Genomic DNA, 21,194 nt, shown 5'->3' with positions numbered 1-21,194 from the left:
GTGATGTTGAGCATTTTTTCATATGTCTATTTGCCGTTTGTATGTCCTCTTTGGAGAAATGTCTCTTCAGGTCCTCTGCCCATTTTTCAATTGGGTTGTTTGTTTTTTTGTTGTTGAGTTGCATGAGTTCCTTGTATGATTTGGATATTAGCCCCTTAATGGAGGTATTGTTTGAAAAAATCTTCTCCCATTCAGTTGGTTGCCTCTTTATTTTGTTGATGGTTTCTTTTGCTGTGCAGAAGCTTCTTAATTTGATATAGTCTCATTCACTTATTTTAGCTTTTACTTCCCTTGCCTTTGGAGTCAAATTCATAAAATGCTATTTGAACCCAAGGTCCATAAGTTTAGTACCTATGTTTTCTTTTATGCAGTTTATTATTTCAGGTCTTCTGTTTAGGCCTTTGATCCATTTTGAATTAATTTTGGTAGATGGAGACAGATAGCAGTGTCCTTCGATAGATGAATGGATAAAGAAGTTGTGGTATATATACACAATGGAATACTATTCGGCAGTAAGAAAAGATGAAATAGTACCATTTGCGACAACATGGATGGCTCTTGAGATTATAATACTAAGCAAAATAAGTCAGACAGAAAAAGTAGAGAACCATATTATTTCTCTGATATGTGGTATATAAAACTGAAAACAACAAAAGAAGACAAAGAAATGAAGAAACAAAAACTCATAGACATAGACAATAGTTTAGTGGTTATCAGAGGATAAGGGGGGAGGAGGGTTCTAGAAGAGGATAGACGGGATCAAATATATGGTGATGGAAGGAGAACTTACTCTGGGTAGTGAACACATAATGTGAGATATAGATATTATATTACAGAATTATACACCTGAAATCTATATAACTTTGCTAACAAGTGTCACCCCAATAAACTTAAAATAAAGAAAGGTATTTGTAAAGTAAATATGTGTTAATGCAAATATCTACATTCATACACAAGATGTGATCGAAAAATGTGAATGTTGAAATTAAAAAACATTGTTATAGTAAAAGACACATTACCATTAATTCCCCTCAAAATACACCTCCTTGCTTCGAACACACTTACCCCATCATTCTTGCCACTTTCTGAAGCAGCTCTGGAAGTCCTCTTTCGTGAGTGTCTTTACTTCATCCTCCACCATGACAATGCTCTGTGTCACACATCACTTCTGGTACAGCAATTTCTGTCAAATAAAACATTACAGTGTGTCCTCATCCACCTTATTCACCAGATCTGGTACCATGCAACTTTTAGTTCTTCCCCAAAGTCAAAATGATTCAGGACATCGAGGCAGCCAACAGCACAACTCAAGTCAGTTTTAATCATAAAACTAGGTGCATACCAATATAATCCAAATAATTCTAAAAGTTGGTAGTTAACGACAGGATAATATAAATTTCAGATAGGATTTTATGTCTTTGAAACTAAGACTTAACATATAGACCATTAAAAACTTCATTTTGTGAGGCCTAGAAAATATATACATTTGGAATAAAATCTGGTATTTTATAGCTAGATATAGAGAATGTAGATAGATGATAGATTGATAGGTGATAGATAGAACAAATTTCTCTATATGTTCCAAGGTAAATGTGTAAAAAAATTAGTTTCTCTCCTAATCTATTATCTAGTTTGTTTTGTCAGTATGTAAATAATATGAAAGATATTATAGGCACACACATATATAAACACACATACATATTTTACATACTGGACACACACACATATACTCACACACATAAGTATGGACCTACAAATATGTTAATATATTTAGATACATGTTTACATAGAATATATAGTCTCATGTATGTATGTGTATATGTGTGTGGGTTCATATGTTTTATATATATATGTATATATATGTGTGTGTGTATATATGTATATGTATGTATATATATATATATATATATATATATAAAATTGCATACACAAATTATATATATAATTTGTAAATGTACTGTGGCTTCCTTTCTTAACAATATGTTCGAGATCCTTCCTCCTGAGTAAAGTCTTCATATATTTACTATAACATTCAGAAATTATATTAATTGTTAAGAATCAATGACTAAGAGATTATTTATTTTCTCAAATAGAGATCAATATTTGATAACATATCTTTTTATCCTTTTCCTTTGTGACTTTTAAACCCAACTTCTTTTTCACCTTCTCATTAATCATATCCCTAAGTATCCCCACATAGCTCCATATTAAATATGTTCTCTTGTGCTTCAATAAGCATAACTCCAAAATTTTTTTGTTGATGTTTTGTTAGGGAGGTTTCCAATATTTATCACAATTTACTAATTTTTTTTTTCTTTTGAAATGTCATGGATTCTAATTCTTATTTCACATCATTTATTTTTACATCTATTTTTGCAATTGTGTGCTTTTTAATTTTTTTATCACATGTTTGTACTATGTTTACACCTGTCAGAAAGCAGGGTAGTGATTCTGCATTTATGAAATACTTTCGAAGTTGAGTCAGAACAGCCTGGTGTAACAAGAGTCTCTAAGAGTCAGCATTTGTTCTGTGTGACCGGCCTGTCCCCATTCCATAGTTGACATAACTTAAGTTAAACAGTCCACCAGAGCTGGGCTGATCATATTTTCTCTCCTGTACCTGTAAATTTGGAAAAGAGAGACACAGAGATTTATTATTGTACGTGGGCCCCATTAATTGAAATGCTTCTTTGTAAGGATATGTGCATAAGGATAACCGGGAAACTTGTTAAAATGCAGATTCTGGTCTAGGATATCATGCACTTTTCTGTCAGTTTTGTAAGCTTTCAGGTAGTGCAGATGCTGCTGGTAGCTGGGCTACACTTTACATAGCAAAGATATTCACTAGAGAGAAGGTCAGTGAAATTCTGTCCTGGTGCTCTTGAAGTTTCCAAGTTTCTTTCCTAACTGAGTTATTTCCTCTTCTAACTTCTTGAGATAGCCCCTGTCTTTTCAATCAATTCATTTTTCTTGAAGTTAACTGGAGTTACGTTATTGTGATTACAAACAAATAACAAAAACAACTAACAAATTAATGTTGTGTGTCCACATTAATACAACAGGTGTCCACTAAGAACTTCGTTTAATGAATTGTCTATTTATTAGGTCATAAAGCAATAAACGAATTGCTAGGGTATTGCAATTCTTGCTTCCCAGAAGGCATCTGCTCTGTTATTGACAGGTACCATTATTACCTGAGGATGTGATAAATTAAAGTAAACCAGTTTCTCTCTCTTCCTCCTATGTGATTTGCTGCATGGAACTTCTGTTTTTCTGATAATGGTGGTTCTATTTACTTAATGGTGTTTCACAATGTTGTCTGAGTTTCTGAGGTTTAAGTGAGCATCAGATATCCAAGAACATTGTGAAACTCATATTTTCCTACATAGGAAAATAAAGAATATAAAAAGGAAAAGATTCTAATGTGATTATCAGTGAGTCTTGCCCTCGTTGCTTGAATATAGAAAATAATTGTGATACTTTTTTTTCTTATTTGTAGAAAAATGTCATAAAAGAAACATAATTTTTAGTTTTAAAATAATTTGTACCCTATGCAAAGAAAAAGTTCTTGGTTATAATAATTACCATCATCATAATCATAATACAATGATAATAACAACTCACAGCATATATGAAATAATCCTTTATATTTGTATATTTTATTTGATGCATTTATAACATAATGCATACATTTCAGAAATTTGCATGGCATAGGAAAATATTTTCGCTCTAACTTACAGTGAAATATAGCTTTGAAAGTATCCTTAACTCTAATTCCTTGTGTTATGACTCACCAAGAATTAAAAAAATAACCCACACAGTATCGTTAAATTTTTGACCTGTGGTGGATATCTGCTATTAAGTTTTCTTAGGAAGCACACTCCACAACTGCCTCCCCAAAATTCTCATATTTTGGATGTCGTTTACCCAATTGCTAGCTAATTGTTCGGCTCTGACTGACCATCTCTGATAGGCCTAACACCCTCCGAGTGACCTAAAGTGATTGGTTCAAAAATGGGGTACTGAGTCAATAGGGGCCTGCATCCTAGACCTTCATTCCTCTGTTAAGGGAAAAGAAGAGCTGTCTTTGTTACAAATACATGAGGAGCCTTTAAAAATTTGGATGTGGATGTGTTGGTCCCATTGCAGACAATAAAGATTGAATCTGAGGAGCTGGGGTTAGGTAAGAGCTGTTACCGAAATCTCCTTAAGTGAGGCTAATGAACATTCTAGGTTCACTCACTGCTCATGGTGCAAACTGACTATCAGTATCTTGGAGAACATGAGTGTGAAGGTGACAGAAGGGATGGCAGAACCAAGATGTAGAGAGAAATAAAGTTTGATGACAGGATTTGAATCCACATTTGCGTTTAAAATTATCCTCAAAGACTTTTTGACTGCTTTGCAATCAATTTTTGGGGGGCACAAATCAGTTTAAGTTAGGTTTCTGTCTGTTTCAACAGAACCAGACCTAATAATATGGTAAGTAAAGAGCTTTTAAGTACTTTTAACTTCTTTATACTTTATTTTATCACTTGTCTCTTAAAACCTGTTTTGTATCCATTGTAAATATTACTGTGGTGGATTTTCAGGAGCACTGCAAAATAAAAACTCTAGGGTTGTTATGCACACATTCCTATGATTTCAGCCATTATCTGTACAAGTGAAGAGGTACTTGATCCAAGAATTACTGTTCATATAAAGTCTTATTCCATCCCTCCTTCTGTGACACAAAATAAATGTTTCTGCTTGTTTTGACTATTTCTCAGATGAATAATAAAAGTGAGTAGTACAAAAAGATAAATGTTAAAATACATTTTGCTCAATTTCGTGAATTAAATCATGAGTTTTATAGCAGTATTATCTTTCCAGTGAACTGGTAAGATGCTTATGATAGACTATGAGCAACCATAAAAGGCCTCTCTGTATGACTAGCAATTTCCACGTATCATATATTAATATATTTCCAAAAACAAAAGAGGACTGCAACTAGATAAACAGCGTTTATAAAATGTAATTAATGCAATTAAATAAGCATATGATTAAAATAATCCAATTATAAAATGAACAATGGAATTCTGCCTCTTCTCTCCCTTATGCACTCCATGTCATTCTTTCATGGTCATGATGCTTGTCTGTGTCAAGAGCACCAGATGACCTGAGAGAGATAAGTATCTTCATAAAAATTCAAACATAAAAAAATGCACCATGCAAAATTCTTGTTTAGACCCAATATGTTATTCTGATTTTATCCAAAGACTGAGGTAAATACAAATTTTATCAAATATCTAAAAAGTGCACTGTGTTATTTTCAAAATAAAAATTTCACATTTTTAATCAATTTTCAGATTTGTAATGATAATTGGAATATATCTATAATGCCTATCCCTTAGAAAACTATTTATGGTTATCTGTATTATGACCTGTGCTACAAGAGATGTGATATCTTATTCTGTTTCCATTATCCGCTCCTACATAACAATACATTGTGGTTTGAAACAACACAGGTTTATTTTTACTCACAATTTTGTGGGACATAAATTCACCTAGTTATGGGCCGGGCAGTTCTGTTCCACAGGTTGGCAGTGGTTCGTCTCTCAGCTATATTCAGCTGGTGACTGGAATGAACTAGACTAGAAACATACAGCATACACACACCCGTTATGCAAAATCTCCCCAAACTAGCACTAACACAAAGCCCAGGTTTGTATCATGGAAATCAGGTTCAGATAGGAGTGGCTTCTTCATGGGCAGTTTCTCAGTTGTAGCTTCTCTGTTTAGCTCTTCTTGCTCCAGAACTAAAAAGATGTTACCTGAGCTGTCTCTAAATCTAAATATATGTGTACAAAAATAAAAGTTATCTTTCCCACTTACACTACAATGCAAAATGTAACGATGAGGCAGAATCATAGAAACACCAAAAAAGGTAGGGAGTAGAAGCACATAGCCATCACTGGTCCACAGTAATTTTGGAATGCAGTTGTGCATGTATATGGTAGACCTCTACTTCTGGAACAGGAAATGTTCTTCAAATAAGGCCTCGTTTTTCTCCCTGAGAGTGTTTTGCACAGCTTTTAGCACTACCTTCTGGGAGCTTATCTCTGCCCTTTGAATTCACCCTTATAAGGCTTTGATGAAAAATAGCCTTGTTTATAACTGAATAGCTTCATCAGACACTTACTGCCCTTTAGGGCCAGAAGCGCATATTCCTTTTTTTCTTTTAAATTGCTTCACCCCTTTTATTCCAGGCTGTTGATTCTTTCACCAATACATTTCTCTTAAAAACATTGTCAGTTTCAGTAAATAACATTGGGATTCACTCAATGTCCCCGAAGACTCATCCATAATTCTGTTTGAGACAGACATCCCTCTACTTTAGGTAGATAAGGCTGCTATGGGACAACGCCCCTTAACATTCTTAGAATCCATTATGTCTAGGTGCAATAAATCTTTCAAAGACAGGAAAAAGAGACATGCAGCCTCAACTTATAGTTTACCTTTACCCTGAAGCTGCATTTTACTAGGAATAATATGGATTGATATTTATCTTAATGATGTTTCTCACTTTGAGGAAAAAAAAATTTGTCAGGCGTTGTAGGGGATGAGAAAAAGTCGTATTTTCTAACTTTGCAATCTTAGGTTTGATATATCTCCTCCCAATTCTGCTTGAAAAAGGAACAGCCCCTTCTTTCCTTTTTCATTTCTTTTACAATACCATGTCATAGGTAGCATGTGTAAAGCAACTGGCACTTTTGAACATCATGCCTTAACATAGGTGTAGTTAGTTCTCAAATTCATCAGGCATATTTTCTATCATACATGTAATTCAATCAGCAGTTTTGCTAATTCTTCCACCCAAACATACACGCCTTTTTTTCTTCAGTTTTTAACATCAGTTTTCTCACTAGATTTTCTGTTTCTATTAATAGTCTTCTTGGTGTTTTCCTGAACTCTGCTTCCTGCTTGATTCCAGAGCCAATAACCCGTGGATTAGTTTTTTGTTAGAGCAGCAACCAGTTTCAAGGAGAGAGGAAGTAGATTTGCCTGCTGAGAGAATTGGTGTGTACAAAGAGATAGGAAAAAAAGTATAAAGGCCGTCTTTGTAGACTATTTACTGCATGATCTACATCTGCATGTGATTTCTCTTGAATTTGGCATGGTGTTGAAGGGTGGGGCTGTGTGACTGAGAGCTGAAAACTGCATATGTAGTAAGTCATGGTTGTTTAGAATACAAAGATAACCTATAATATTTTTGTATGTGATTTTATATATTTTAATGCAATAAATTATATATATATATATATATATATATATATATATATACACACTCACACACACATTTACATATATAATAGTTAGCATGGATAAACAGTAATATTAATTTACAATTTTCTCAATATTCATTTCTCAATATTCAATTTTGGTGACTTCTAAAGTAAGTGGTTGTTGGACAGAGGCAAGTAGTTGTTCAAGGTGTGGAAAGAAATATCTTCCTTTTAAAAAAATCTGTCAATTGCATTGTGATATCTATATCAATCTCATTTACACTAATTAGCATAAATCCATCTCTTGAAGTCCAGATAAGTGCTGATCGGTAAGCAATATACACAGTAGTGAAGATAGATGTGATTCTGAATCCTATGTACTCTATGTCCTATTGATGTTGCATTAATTAGCTTGCTCAGTGGTAGAGTAACACTTTATTCATAAGTTTGTTTTGTTTTAAATGAACATACTGATTTACTCGTAGATGAATAATTTATTGAATAAAATCAAGTATTTATACAGGAAAAAGGGAAACCACCACACCACTACAACCTATGGGACCATTTCTGAGAAGCAACTAAATCTTCCTTTATAAAAGTCTATTTTAACTCTCTATAATGTTAACAATTCATAAAAATACATTAAAATATTTATGTGCAAATTGGCTTAAATAGTAAAAAGGGAAATACATATATAGATAACGTTTATCTAATAAAAATTTCAAATATCGCTCACATTTTTTATTGGTACTTAAAATATGAATTTATTTAAAAATAATATGTTAAAAGCCCCAAAAGGTATTTCTTTGTGAATATGTGAACAACATGTTAAAATGGAGTTTCTCGAAATTTGAGCATATATTTTTCCCAATGCAGAGTTGAAATGTTGAATTTAATTTTCATTTCTGTGCTCAGTCAACCAATAAAAAGTTCAAAATAAAATCTATCTGTTGGAGTTCCACTGCTTTGCAAATTTACCATAATTTTCAGTGTACCTATTCTTAATATGAAGTGATAACATGACAAAGAAAGTCATTACAACAGATTTCCTTGGTACTAGTTGTACATGCTATTACTTGTGATTTCTCCAGTGATTTAAAATTATTTTATGCCAATAATTTCTTCAACATTTGACTGAATTTTTCTCTTGACATTTCATGAGACTTTTTAAAAATGGTATAATAATTGTAGTTTTTTTGTTTGTTTGTTTGTTGTTTGTTTGTTGTTGTTTTTTAAGCTCATAGTATCTTGAGGATTTTATGTACTATGAAAGACCCAAGTAAACTGCCAAAAGTCACTCCTTTTCATTTGGAAATTCTTTCTGTATCTGCTGATTTATTAATTGGTTCAAATAGCAAAATTTGGGGACTGTAATATATCCATAGTAATGTAGTCAATACATGTGCTCCATTAACTCTGAAAAAGTTTATATTCGGTATGATTCCAATTATAAGACATTACAGGAAAGGCAAAACTATGGAGACAATTAAAGGATTAATTGTTGCCAGCAATTTGGAGGGATGAAAAGGTAGAGCTCAGGAGAATGGAAGGGAAACAATTCTATAGGATACCATAATGGTAGATACATGTTCTTATACTTTTGTCAACATCCATAGAATACACACCACCAAGCGTGAACCCTAATATAAACTATGGACTTTGGGTGCTAAGAATATATTGATGTTTGATCATCAATTGTAACAAATGTACCACTCTGGTGCTACGAGGGGCTATGCATGAGTGAGGGGATAGCTATATGAAAATTCTTTACTTTCCATTCAATTTTACTGTGAACCAAAAACTGCTCCAGGAAATAAAGTCTGTAAATGAAATGAAATGCAAAAATAGAGACCTCTTGCAATAAAATATGAAGACTTGCTACACTGGCTGAAAAACTAAAACCTAGACTTAGATGTTCATAAATTTGCATAGCAAGTGTTATAATTTTGGTAGCTTTGAATGTCAATTTAAAGATCAATTGCAGCAGGGATAGTGAATAAAGATGGTCATTTTGACTCCAGATGTTTGTCTGTTTGTTTGTTTGTTTGTTTGTTTTATTGGTAGGCCATGCAGATACTGAAGAACAACCTGTATTCTGACTTCCAATATGGAAAACCAGTGGATAGGCCATGGAATCCTGGAAATCCTTGCAAGAAATCTATTCTTTGAAGACAGTAAACATTTGTCTCCTAAAATTGAATCACATTCTGCACTCGAGCATTGTTTAGTTGCAATCATCTTCGTAGGACATCAGCACCAGCAGTTCTATAGTTCTTTCTGTATCACTTCAAAAATCTCCAATTATAATGATTACAACTCACATGTGAATATTTTCATAAAGAAACAAAACAGAGAAGTTGCGCCGTTTGTATTATTGTTTGTAAAAACTCTACTTCTCCTGATCTTGCCTTTATATATTAAAAGTCACCATTATTATTTTCAAATATTAAACAATTTTATAATAATATGCAAGATGACATGAGTTCACCCAGTCTAGGGTTCCAGGAGCACGAAGGAACAGCTGAAGGGCTCCACCTCCTGGCGCAAGACCAGAACCTCAGATTCAAATTTTATATGTGTTACCATTAGGTCAGGAATAAAAGCCAAAATATTTTTGTGTCCTAAAACATTGACATTTCTCCTTGCTTCTTTCCTCCCACATGCAAATACACAAAGCATATTTCTTAGAGATTAATTATTGAAGTTTAGGTAGTAATTGTAATCAAAGCAATATGTTTTCACATTTAAATTATTTTAGGTTGCTAAGCTCTTTTGACTCCAAACGCCCATGATTTAGTCACTAATGAGGATTGTTTTCTCTTTGAGGACTGTAAGCTTAAGTATGTCTTTATGTAGCTTATTTTTTCCCCTGTATCTTAAAGCTCATTAATTAGAAGCTGACTTTCCCCAGTTGCAGCTTTTTAATGTGCTGCTTTAGAAGAGCTTTCACAGCTTAGCATTAAAATGTCACTGGATCCAAACAAGGTTTACTTTCTCTTAAAGAAAGCATTTTTATAGCAAGTCCAATAACACAGTAAGCAAAGAACTAAAAGAATAAATAAATTTTGTGTTTTTGAATTCATAGTCAGCATTCATTTTTTTTATTTATTTTAAAAAGTGAAGAAAATATTTTGCAATTAAGGATTTTTCTCATTAGCATAATGCTACAATCAAGATGGTATACTCTGGATAAGGTACACCCTTAACTTTCAAATTACTAGCAGTTACAGAATTTTGGAATATGATTACCATAACTGTTCATTTTAAGCAGGCCAAGAGTTCCAACTCAGTGTTTCCCATCTCTATGAATCATAATCTTCTATCTTTTATAGCTTATCTTAAGCATACTTATTTTTTGAACCTTAGGTACAAATAGTCAGTCATATGCTTATGTTCATAGCCAGACACTACTGACATCACATGTTCCTGTCATCTTTTACTTCATTCTCCTTTCCCACTTTCAGTCCTTTCCTCCTATTATAGGCAGCCATATAAAACGTGTTTGATGTGTAGTCTTTTACTCATACATATCTTTGTGAAATATGTAGTGTAGTTTTACGTGCACATATTTTAAAGGTTTCTAAGCACAGTGGGTTTTTAGCAATATATAATAATATACACATATTTATTTCATTTTCCCTGTGTACATTTATTTCATATTCCCTGCATAAACATCATTCACATTTGATTTACATATTACTCAGTTTTGCACATAGTTATTGTCTAGAACTCCCTTCAATCACACACACACACACACACACACACACACACACACACACCCCAAAACAAAAACAACAAGAAAAAAACAAAAGAAAACAAAACTCTGTGACAAATGTTCATAAACAAGTACCCTATGGATGGCTATGAAAATTTTTCTGTGGTCCATAAGCAAGAGTGCGTTCATGAAAACCTAGGGTTTGAGCTTTATCAGTTTAAATAAGCTTTGCTCTCCAGAATGGCTGAAGCTATCTCTGCTCACATGAGTAGTGCTTTGGGCCCATATCTATTGATAATGGAGAAAATAAAATGGAATAAGCATTGCTACTCGAGTCACTTAAAATAGTCAAGAGGCCACTGAGGAAGTGGAGCCTCCTGCCACAGTTCTCAGTTAACTTGTTTCTAAACTAATCTCAGCCCAAGGCTGAGCCTTAACATCTGGAACAACTGCTGCATGGACACACCTGGACTTTACTTCCTCATTCTAGTACCTCCCCTGAATTTGCATATTGGAACTAATCAATCCCTGTTAATGAGCCAGGATCCTTCATTTCCTCAGATGACCAAAATTGGAACCACATTTGTAAATTGCACCGCTCTAAAACCCTGCCTTTCTTTGTTTTCTTCGGAGCACAATTTAAGTTGCTACCTGAATCTAAACCTCTTTTTTGCTCAAATAAATGCTTTCTGTTCTTTATTGCAGCCTGAACAACTTTGGTTAACATTACAACACTTATTCTTATCCAGACATTTATTCTTTGCTAAAGTCATTGTTGTCTTAAAAGACATTTTTAATTACTGATCATCTCTTTATATTGATACAGTGATTTGGGTTTCTCCTTAAATCACCGACTTCTATCTTTGGTTTACTTTTCTAATGAGCTGTTTTCTTACTTTCAGTCCTTTGATATTATTAGACATTTTGAGTGTTTTCTCCCAGTTGGTCATCTCTGTTATCTTTGTTCCAGGTATTGTTCTTTTAATAGAATTTCTTTCTATTAATTAAACATGTCAATTTTTCATTATACAGTTAAGTTTTCTTTGTGAAGATTATCTTCTACACCATAATTCTATTATCTTTACAGTTTTAACTTGTAATTAAGGCCCTGAATTCATCTGGACTCCACCTTAATAACCTGCTCTGTCCGGACCAGATTCTGGATGGACAATATTGCACACAGATTTCTTAAAGCACAAGTTAGAACTAGAACTCTCTTGCTATTAGAGGGTCTTGGACTAGAATACTAGGCAGCCAGTATAGACTACTTATTTATTTATATTCTAAAAGATATCATTTCTTTGTTTAAAATCCCTAGCTGAGCTGCAGTAGCATTTTGAGAAGAGTTGAGGCAGTTATTGGTTTTGGAACTGGAAACTGAGAGCAAGCTTAAAATAATAATAATAGTAATAATTATACTACTAGTAATAATAATTATAATATAAAATAACATGAATAATCTATAATACCTTAGCATTATATATTATATTTTAAGTTAGACAATTGAATGCCCTGCTGGTTACTCACATTATGCAATTCCCAAAGTTATAAATTCCTTCACCATAGGTGTTAAAAATTCAGAAAATATCCATGCAAAACATTATAGTATCCATACAATTACTTCTAACTATGTGTACATTACAATAACAGTAGTTGAGTGTATACACCTATAAGATGGAAATTTCCATCTTTACCCAACTAATATGAATTTGGGATGGAAGCATTTAATAAATATGAAGTGGGAGAGCGTATTTTATTTGAAAAATGCAAAAGGAGATGTAGATGATATGGGAGAATGTAATATCATTTGTTTATAAAAACATAACAAGCATATTTGTTAGATTTAGACATTGCCACTCCAAGCCTTTTGTAGAGCTCAAGACTATTGGGAAACTAATGGCATTTGATCCCAGGTATATGAGAGCTAGGCTGCCAGTCTATGGAAAAACATTCACATGGGACCACTTAAAAAGAATGTGGCAAGATACATTTTATTAAATACATAAATTAATGTATTTATTCATTCATTCAACATGCTTTAAGCTGAAAACTATGAGATGCCAGGGATTTCTCAAGGTATTAGGGATACAGAATTTTGTGAACATAATATAATTCTTTTTACAGACAATGCATTTCTAGTTTGGGAGAAACAAACAAAATTCTACGAATAATCATACACTATATGTTGATAAATACCATGAAGAAACATAGGAGGTTGAGGAATATTGGGCTCAGGAATGGACTTGCTTAAATCAGAAGGTGATTTAAAAGCAGATCCTTAAAGACCATGAGGATATGGGAAAGAACATTCCATGTAAAAGGAAGGCCACATGGAAATATTCTGAAGTGGAGCAAGCTCAGCACATTAGAAGCACAGCAAGAAGCCATTATGGCTGGAATGCAGAGAATAGAGGGGAGTAAAAGGAAATGAGGACAGAGATGTAAAGAAGAGCAGATCTTATATGGTCTGTACATTACTATAAGGATTTCAGCTTTTCTCTGAACTCCAAAGTCCAGATTTGACCAGTTCTACTTCCTTTATCCCAAACTGAAGCTGACCCAGACAGCCACTTCACTGGAGGGGTGGGGGGGTGTGGATCCAGAAAACTCTGTATAAATCTCTGATTCCTTTTCACTACACACCCCGTTGCCATCTTGGAGAGAAGTCATGAAGAAGAAAACAAGCTGAAAAACTGAGTACTAGCCTGGAGTATCAAAGTAGAGTATCCAGCACTTAAATAATTGGCTTAAATCATTGGATCTTACTGATATAATAAAATTAGGTCTTTCTCACTACCTATCAGGATGAAGAGAAAGAAGGTGGGAGACAACAGATCACTTTTCCTTTCCTTCTTTTCTTTTCCTCCTCTTCCCTTCTCTTCCCGTTTCCCTTTTTCATTTCCTCCTTCTTCTAGGACCCACAACTATTGAAAGGCCTTTCCCTCATTTACTGACAGTAAATTCATGTGGAAATAAACCCTATCTTTGCCTTAGATTCAGTTCAAAACTTGATAGGAATAAAGGATAGGAGTCAGACTGTCTAAAAACTCAAAATTGGCAAATAAGATTTGGATCTTTATTGAGACCAAAGACTCTCCTATTAATTCAGCAGCTGCATTTTCAATGTAAGAGTATCAAATCGTCCACTTGTTTAAGCCAAAAATCCTTGTCTTCCATGCACACAGTTTCTCAGCCTTCAGAGAAATTGCCAGGAAATTGAGAATCAATATTTAATCTTAATCTCTTTACTCTCTCGTGACTCCAGGGTAGATCTTATCATGGCAACTTGAAAGACCAAGTCAAAACACAGCCTCTGAAGTCAGAGGAAACAAGTCTTGACAAAAAGAACATCTTTAACTTGGATATCTATTGCTGAACTAGATAGTGGTCAGAAAAGTGTCTATAGAATGACGAGGTCTAGGCATAGCGGCCATATGGGAAAGGAGATTGCAAAGAAAAAAATATATACTGGGGGTGCCAAAAAAATGTATGTAAGTGGATACTTTGGTCAACATGGCTCAAGCAGTAGTTTGTTGTAATCAAAATTGTCTGGATGCTGAAGGTAACCACTTTGAATACCACTTGTAAATGATAGAAGGCAAACGTGACTTGCATTCATCTTTTGTTATCAGTATATATTGAGTATTACAATTTTAATACAGTTTTCCTTTCTTGAAATGTGTATACATTTTGTTGGCATCCTCTGTACATATACATCTACAATACCCTGAGAGGACAAGATTTCTTTTATCCCTTCCATAAAGAAGTAGAAAGATAAAGACAGGAAGGAACGAGTGTTACCATCATTGGCTGAATATTTTCATAAAGTGTGTACTATTTGGAAGAAATTAATACACACAGTTGGCAAGCCTCAATAAGGCTGCATGACCACAATGTACCTCCATTCAGCTTCCCAGGACCACACCTAACAGTGACCCTGACCAGTATCTATTAGTGGTGGAAAACTTCCTTCCTTTGTGGAATTTACAAGGTATGATAAAAAAAAAATACAGTGAATTCTGCTGCTACATGCCATCCAACAGAAAGGCAGGGATCTTCAATATGGGAAGTAGCACATTGGAGCTTAGCAGTCAGTTGGGTTTGAGCTATGTCTGAATGAAGGTGTGTTTTAAAGTGTGCCATAAATCATCCTCCATGTCACACATAACTTCTGGCATATGGCTATTTCTGTCAAATAAAAACATTATGTTGTGTCCTTACCCACCTTATCTAGATCTGGCACCGTGAGACATTTCGCTTTTCCTCAAAGTCAAAATGACCATGAAAGGTAAACATTTTGAATCTCTTCAGGGCGTCTAGCTAGCCATGACAGCACAACTTAAGATACTCGCAAAAGAGAACTTCCAGAACTGCTTCAGAAAGTGGCAAGAATGATGGGATAAGTGTGTTCAAAGCAAGAGGGAATATTTTGAGGGTGATGAGTGGCAATGTATCTTTTATTAATTTAAAAGATTAGTTTTTTGGGTTTTTTTTAATTTAAACATTCACCATAGTTTTTTGATCACACCTCATATGTAGAAAAATAGCTAGATATTTGGAAACTTGATTTTAAAAAAATAGGCAAATTATATTCCTAAAGTATGAATTCAAATATAAATTTAAATTAAAGTTAATGGATTATCAAACCCAACATAGTGCATATTCGTTCTGAGCCCTGTTTATTCAATGAAATGTTTTTCCCCAACTTAAAATAATTTATGGCATCATTAAGTATGAATTTACTGAGTTATTAGGTTGGTGCAAAAGTAATTGTGGTTTAAAAAGTTAAAAATAATTGAAAAAAACCTCAATTACTTTTGCAACAACTTAATTTAAAGAGGGAGTCTGACAAAACAAGATGATTTTCATTGTATGACCATCGAAAATTGTATCATTAATTCTAGCCCTCTATCCATTCTGTGCTAAACAGGACAGAGCAAAGTTTGTGGTCTACCTAAAGCAAGAGTAAAGGAAAGCAAAGCAAAATTATAGCATCTTTTTCTGTACTCATCTCAATCCAAATTAGCCTTGTTTTCCCTTCTTTTCCTTATTTTATAACACCTTTGTCTCAATTTACAAAATAATATATAATAAACATTTTTTTTTTTAATGTTGGGAAGACTTCTTGATGAAGAGATAAAGGTCTTTTAAATAATATTGACTGAGCAACAACTAATGTGTGAGGTCAGCCTCTAGAAAAATCTTTAAAATTATTGTAGAAGATTTTTTTCCCTAAGATGAAGACTCCCAAGAGAAGGCTTTATTGAGTATATACTCAAAATATCTGCCATAGTAACTGATTTAATGAAGTCTTATCTTAAAACTTATTGATAGTCCAAATGTAATCTCCTTTATCTGATTAATTAGCATAGTTCTTAGTTTTTACATTAATTAAAAACAGTTTACAGCAAAAAAAAGATAAATACAGATGAAAGACTTTTTCCATCAAACTATGAATATGAGATTTTAATATTAACAAGCAAATGTGCAAGTTAGTGATTTCTTCAATATTATATTTACAGCAAAGCAAACATTTCCATTGTTTGTGATGTAAGATAAGCTGATTTATCATATTTCTGTCTCTTAATCCTTCCAATCTAATTTTGGAAATGTCAGTATTTGAGTTAACTTTAAAAAGGGTATATAAATCCCATTTCAGCTTTTTCTCTAAGACTTTTTCTCGTAGTTTTAATAAGAGATGAAGCATTTTAATTATTCCCAGCTCAAAACTTGCATTTTTTCAGTCTTCATAAAACCTAGAAAATATGGGTATTTTTTTAATATCTTGACATTGGTCATTCTGGAACAAAATGTGAATTTCATGAACACAAAACATTGAACAAATTTTAGTTGGTAAATTAATGAACAAATAATTTAGGCTAGTATACAAAATAACCACTGTTTAGCTCTCTTGCATATTTTACAAAAAAGTGCCAGAGTTACTCAATGTTTTCATTGGATGTCTGATATGTAAAAATGACTGTAAACTAAGAAGTTTGGACAGTCCCTACAGCGACTAAATCTTTCTAATGGTCAAAGAAAACCCATTAATCTCCCTAGGACTACATATTTATTTTTAATTCTTCTGCCTCTACAAGCTATAGTACAAGAGGATCTACCCTTTCCCTCCCCTTTTGATATATATATATATATATATATATATATATATAGAGAGAGAGAGAGAGAGAGAGAGAGAGAGAGAAAAGAAATATATATATACATATATACATATATATATATATATATATATATTCTTTTTTTTTTTTTTTTTTTTTTTTTTTTCTTCTCTATCCTATTCTCACATACCTGGAATCCTGTTCTTAATGCATAAACAGTTTAGGTTGGATGACAGATTAAGAGCTAGGGTTTGCTGTTCTAAGCATTTATAAAAATGTTCTAAGCATGTTTTATAATTCAGTTTTCACAATTTTATGAGTGGTACTACTATTATCCATATTTTTCAGGCGAGTAAACAAAGGCATACACGTAGATTAAGTAACCTGCAAAAGATCACAGAAATCTGGTTCAAGTCTACAGGCTAAATGCTCTATTTCATTGTCTCTCTTCATTTCTGTTCTCCTCAGATATGCTGCCATTTTTATCATTCACTTAGGCTCTCTACAACCAGTAAATAATGGACAAGTAACATAGAGCTTACCCTTGCCACCTGCTTCCATGAGCCTAAGGACTCCACCAGCCAACTCTTGTCCAATGTTCCAATCCTATTTACTGGTTAGCTTGAAGAATGAATGAAAAAAAATGAAATTAAGTTATATAAAATTTTATTATAAAACAGCAATTTGTAACATAGATATGTATGAAATTATGGTATATTCAATAAAGTCATCAGTTTCAAATTAGTCCAAAGTATTTATAAAAGATATGTACACCAGAGATAGAAAAGCGTATGATTCTACCTAAAGAAATAAAAGGGTAAAAGTAAAATGTTCATAAATACTAAATGATAGTATTTCATGTGTATACTTCACATCCACTTGGATAACTTTAATTTGAAAAATGTAAAATATCAATGTTGGTGTGGACATGGAGAAATTAGAACCCTGTATTTGCTTATGAGAATTTAAATTGGTACAGCTGCTGTGGAAAACAATTTGGTGGTTCTTCAAAAAGTTAAACAAAATTTTTGTATGACTCAGCAATTCCACTGGGGTATATACCCAAACAATTTTAAACCAGGACTCAAACAAATGCAAATAAATAAACAAACAAACAAATAAATAAAAGTTTTAACACATTGGCGACACCTGCGGGCCAGGGCTGGCATCTGGTCCAGGTGGATGGAGTAAGGGTTTTCCCAGGAAGACAAATGTCACAGTTAGAGCCCACAGAGTACATTATGTGTCTGTCGCCTTGTGGGGAGAGAAAGTGCCCATCATGACAGAGGAGAAAGGAGATGGTGGACTGGCACACACTCAGCTTCCAGGACTGCCCAGAGAATGGAAGAATCACGCCCAAGGCAGGACCACTGCTCACGGAGGAAGCTCGATCTCGCGGGATCTCAGCAGTCCTACAGGGGGCCAGCTGGAGTCTTGGGATGAGAAACACCGGGGTGCCTCGTATGTGAGGAATCTGGCTCATACTACTTATCAGGCAAACCCCGAGGCTCTTGTAAGCCTTATTCCCGCTCTCTTCCCAGAATCACAGCGCGGCACTGTGTCCCAAAGGCCCTGCCAGCTGTGGAGGATGGCTCCGTCCCAAAGGCTGTTGAGGGGATGGGTCAGCGGAGTCCGGAAACGGGACTACTCATACCTGAGCTGCAAACCCCCAGCCTTGGGGAAGGACCAAGTGCCCAGGGCAGCAAAGCAGTCTTCTCGCGTGGGAACCCTCTGTCCTGAATCAGAAGTATGCCAAGCCCCAAGGCCACAGAAACCCAAAGAAGCCATTTTGTTATCCTTGGAGCCAGTAATTCCTCCTGGAAGCTGTGAGGCATCTAAAATTCATCCCAGAAGAACATCACTGCCTGTTCCTCCAGCCTTGTTCACCTGAAGAGCAGCAGCCTTAAAGATATTATTCTCTCTGACTCAGCCCATCCTTGCTGCCTTACTCACAGTAGTCAAAAGATGGAAATACCCAGATGTCCATCAGTATCTAAAGGATAAATCAGCTGTGCTATATGCAACCAATGGAATATTATCGAAGTTCCATCTGGATCCAACGTCTAGTTTTGTTCCGTCATAAACTGTTCTCCCTGACCTCAGGGCATGGATCTCCTCTGCACTTACTTACTTGCCATCTTCCCAAGCTCTTGGTCCAAGAAGAAGGAATAAGGATCTTCTCTCTGGGAGACAACCAACTCTACTTCCTCATCCTTGTCCTGGTAAGTTTTCTCTTCTTTCAATCCACGATATCCAGTATTAATTTAGTGGGTGGAAAGCTTTTGTTAACTCATCTTTCTCCCATGTATTTTAACATGAATCATTTCCCACCCCCCTTGATGACCAAAGCTTTTTTTTTTTTAATTCAAAAGTCAATGTAAGTCTGTTTTATCTGTGCTTTATGACATTAGATTCTTTCTCTGAATTGTTCAACATCTACTAAGACCTAGTTGTTACTTGATTAAGGAGGGTGAAAAGGGAGACTGTACCTGTTATATATTAGTGTTTAACAAATTACCACAAAATTTGGTGGCTTGCAATACCCACATTTGTTATCTCGGATTAACTGTAGATCAAGCATCCTGGCCCAATTTAGGTGAGTCTTTTGCTTCAGATTATAATTAAGGAATTTAGGTGAGTCTTTTGCTAAGATTATAATTAAGGAATTGGCCAGGATTAGGGTCTCAGATGAATATTTGACTAGGGATTTGCTTCCAAAGTTACTTCCGTGGTTGTTGACATCATTTAGTCCCTCAACAACAGTTTGACTGAAGGCCCCAGTTCTTTGCTGGCAATTGCCACATGGGCCTTCCCAACATGGCCACCTTTTTCTTTATAGCCAGTAAGAGAGAGAACTTGCTAGCAAGATGGAAGCCACAATTTATGCAGCCTAATCATTAAGTGACATTCCATCACTTTTGATATATTCTGTTTGTTAGAATCAATTTATTAGGATAGTCTACACTCAAAGGGGATTTCACCACAGTATGACCACCACAATGTGGATATCATTGGGGGGCATCTTGGAGTTTGCCTACCACGGTCCTGAAGAGCCTTCATTAAAGAATGAGTTAATATTTAAAAAACTTTATTTTGCAAAATGCGTATTTTAAAGGTGGGAGGATGTGAAAGGTAGAATAATGCCTCCCCAAAGATTGCCACATCTTAATCTCTGGAATTTGTGAACTCATCACATAATAAGGGGGAATTAAGATTGCAGGTGGAATTAAGGTGGCTAATCATCTAAAATTAAGATATAGAGATTATCCTGGATTATCCAGATGGGTCAGATATAATCACAAGGTGTCCTTAAAATACGGAAGACAGAGTCTCAGACAAGTCAGTGTAGGAGCTAGACGCTCTTAACCACTCCTGAGTTTGATGATGGAATGGGACAACACTCCAAGACTATGGCAGCCTATTAAAGCTGCAAAAGACAAGGAAATGTTTTATCTCCCAAAACTTTCAGAAGGAATGCAGTCCTTCCAATACTCTGATTTTAGCCCAGTGAGATTCATTCTGACTCCCACAACTGCAAGATAATGAATTTTGTGGTTTTAAGGAACCAAATGTGTGGCAATTTGTTAGGACAGAAATAAGAAATTAATGCAGAGGTAATTTTGCCATTGTACTAAGAAGGAAAAAGTGAATCAACATTAAACGAAGCAATATAGAGATATATAAATTTATGATTAGGTAAGAATATATTTGTATATGTGAGTGTGCATATCTGTGTAAATTATTTAAGTGTTTAAGGTTAGATTTGACAGAAAATAAAGTTTGTGTAGCTGTAACAATTTTGAAAAAAGTTCTTAAAGCATACTCTACACCAAGTGTAAACCACAGAGCCTAATATTAAATCATAATATTAATGATTTATTTTAGTTTTTTCTGAGAAAGCAGACTTTGAAATGGTAGAAATTATATTTGCTAGATAATTCAAATTAATACCTTTGATGACACGATAAAAAATTAGTTCTCATAATCTCACCTTCATAGATACATATAGGTTTTTAATCACTGCTTCAGCAAGAAACACTTTTCACCTAAATATAACTGTGTTAATCACTTTGGTTTAGCACTAACTCAGAAAGAAGT

The sequence above is a fragment of the Rhinolophus sinicus genome, linkage group LG04 (genome assembly GCF_036562045.2).
Source record: "Rhinolophus sinicus isolate RSC01 linkage group LG04, ASM3656204v1, whole genome shotgun sequence".
NCBI classification, from domain to species: Eukaryota; Metazoa; Chordata; class Mammalia; order Chiroptera; family Rhinolophidae; genus Rhinolophus; species Rhinolophus sinicus.
Note: the sequence above shows the minus strand (reverse complement) of the source record.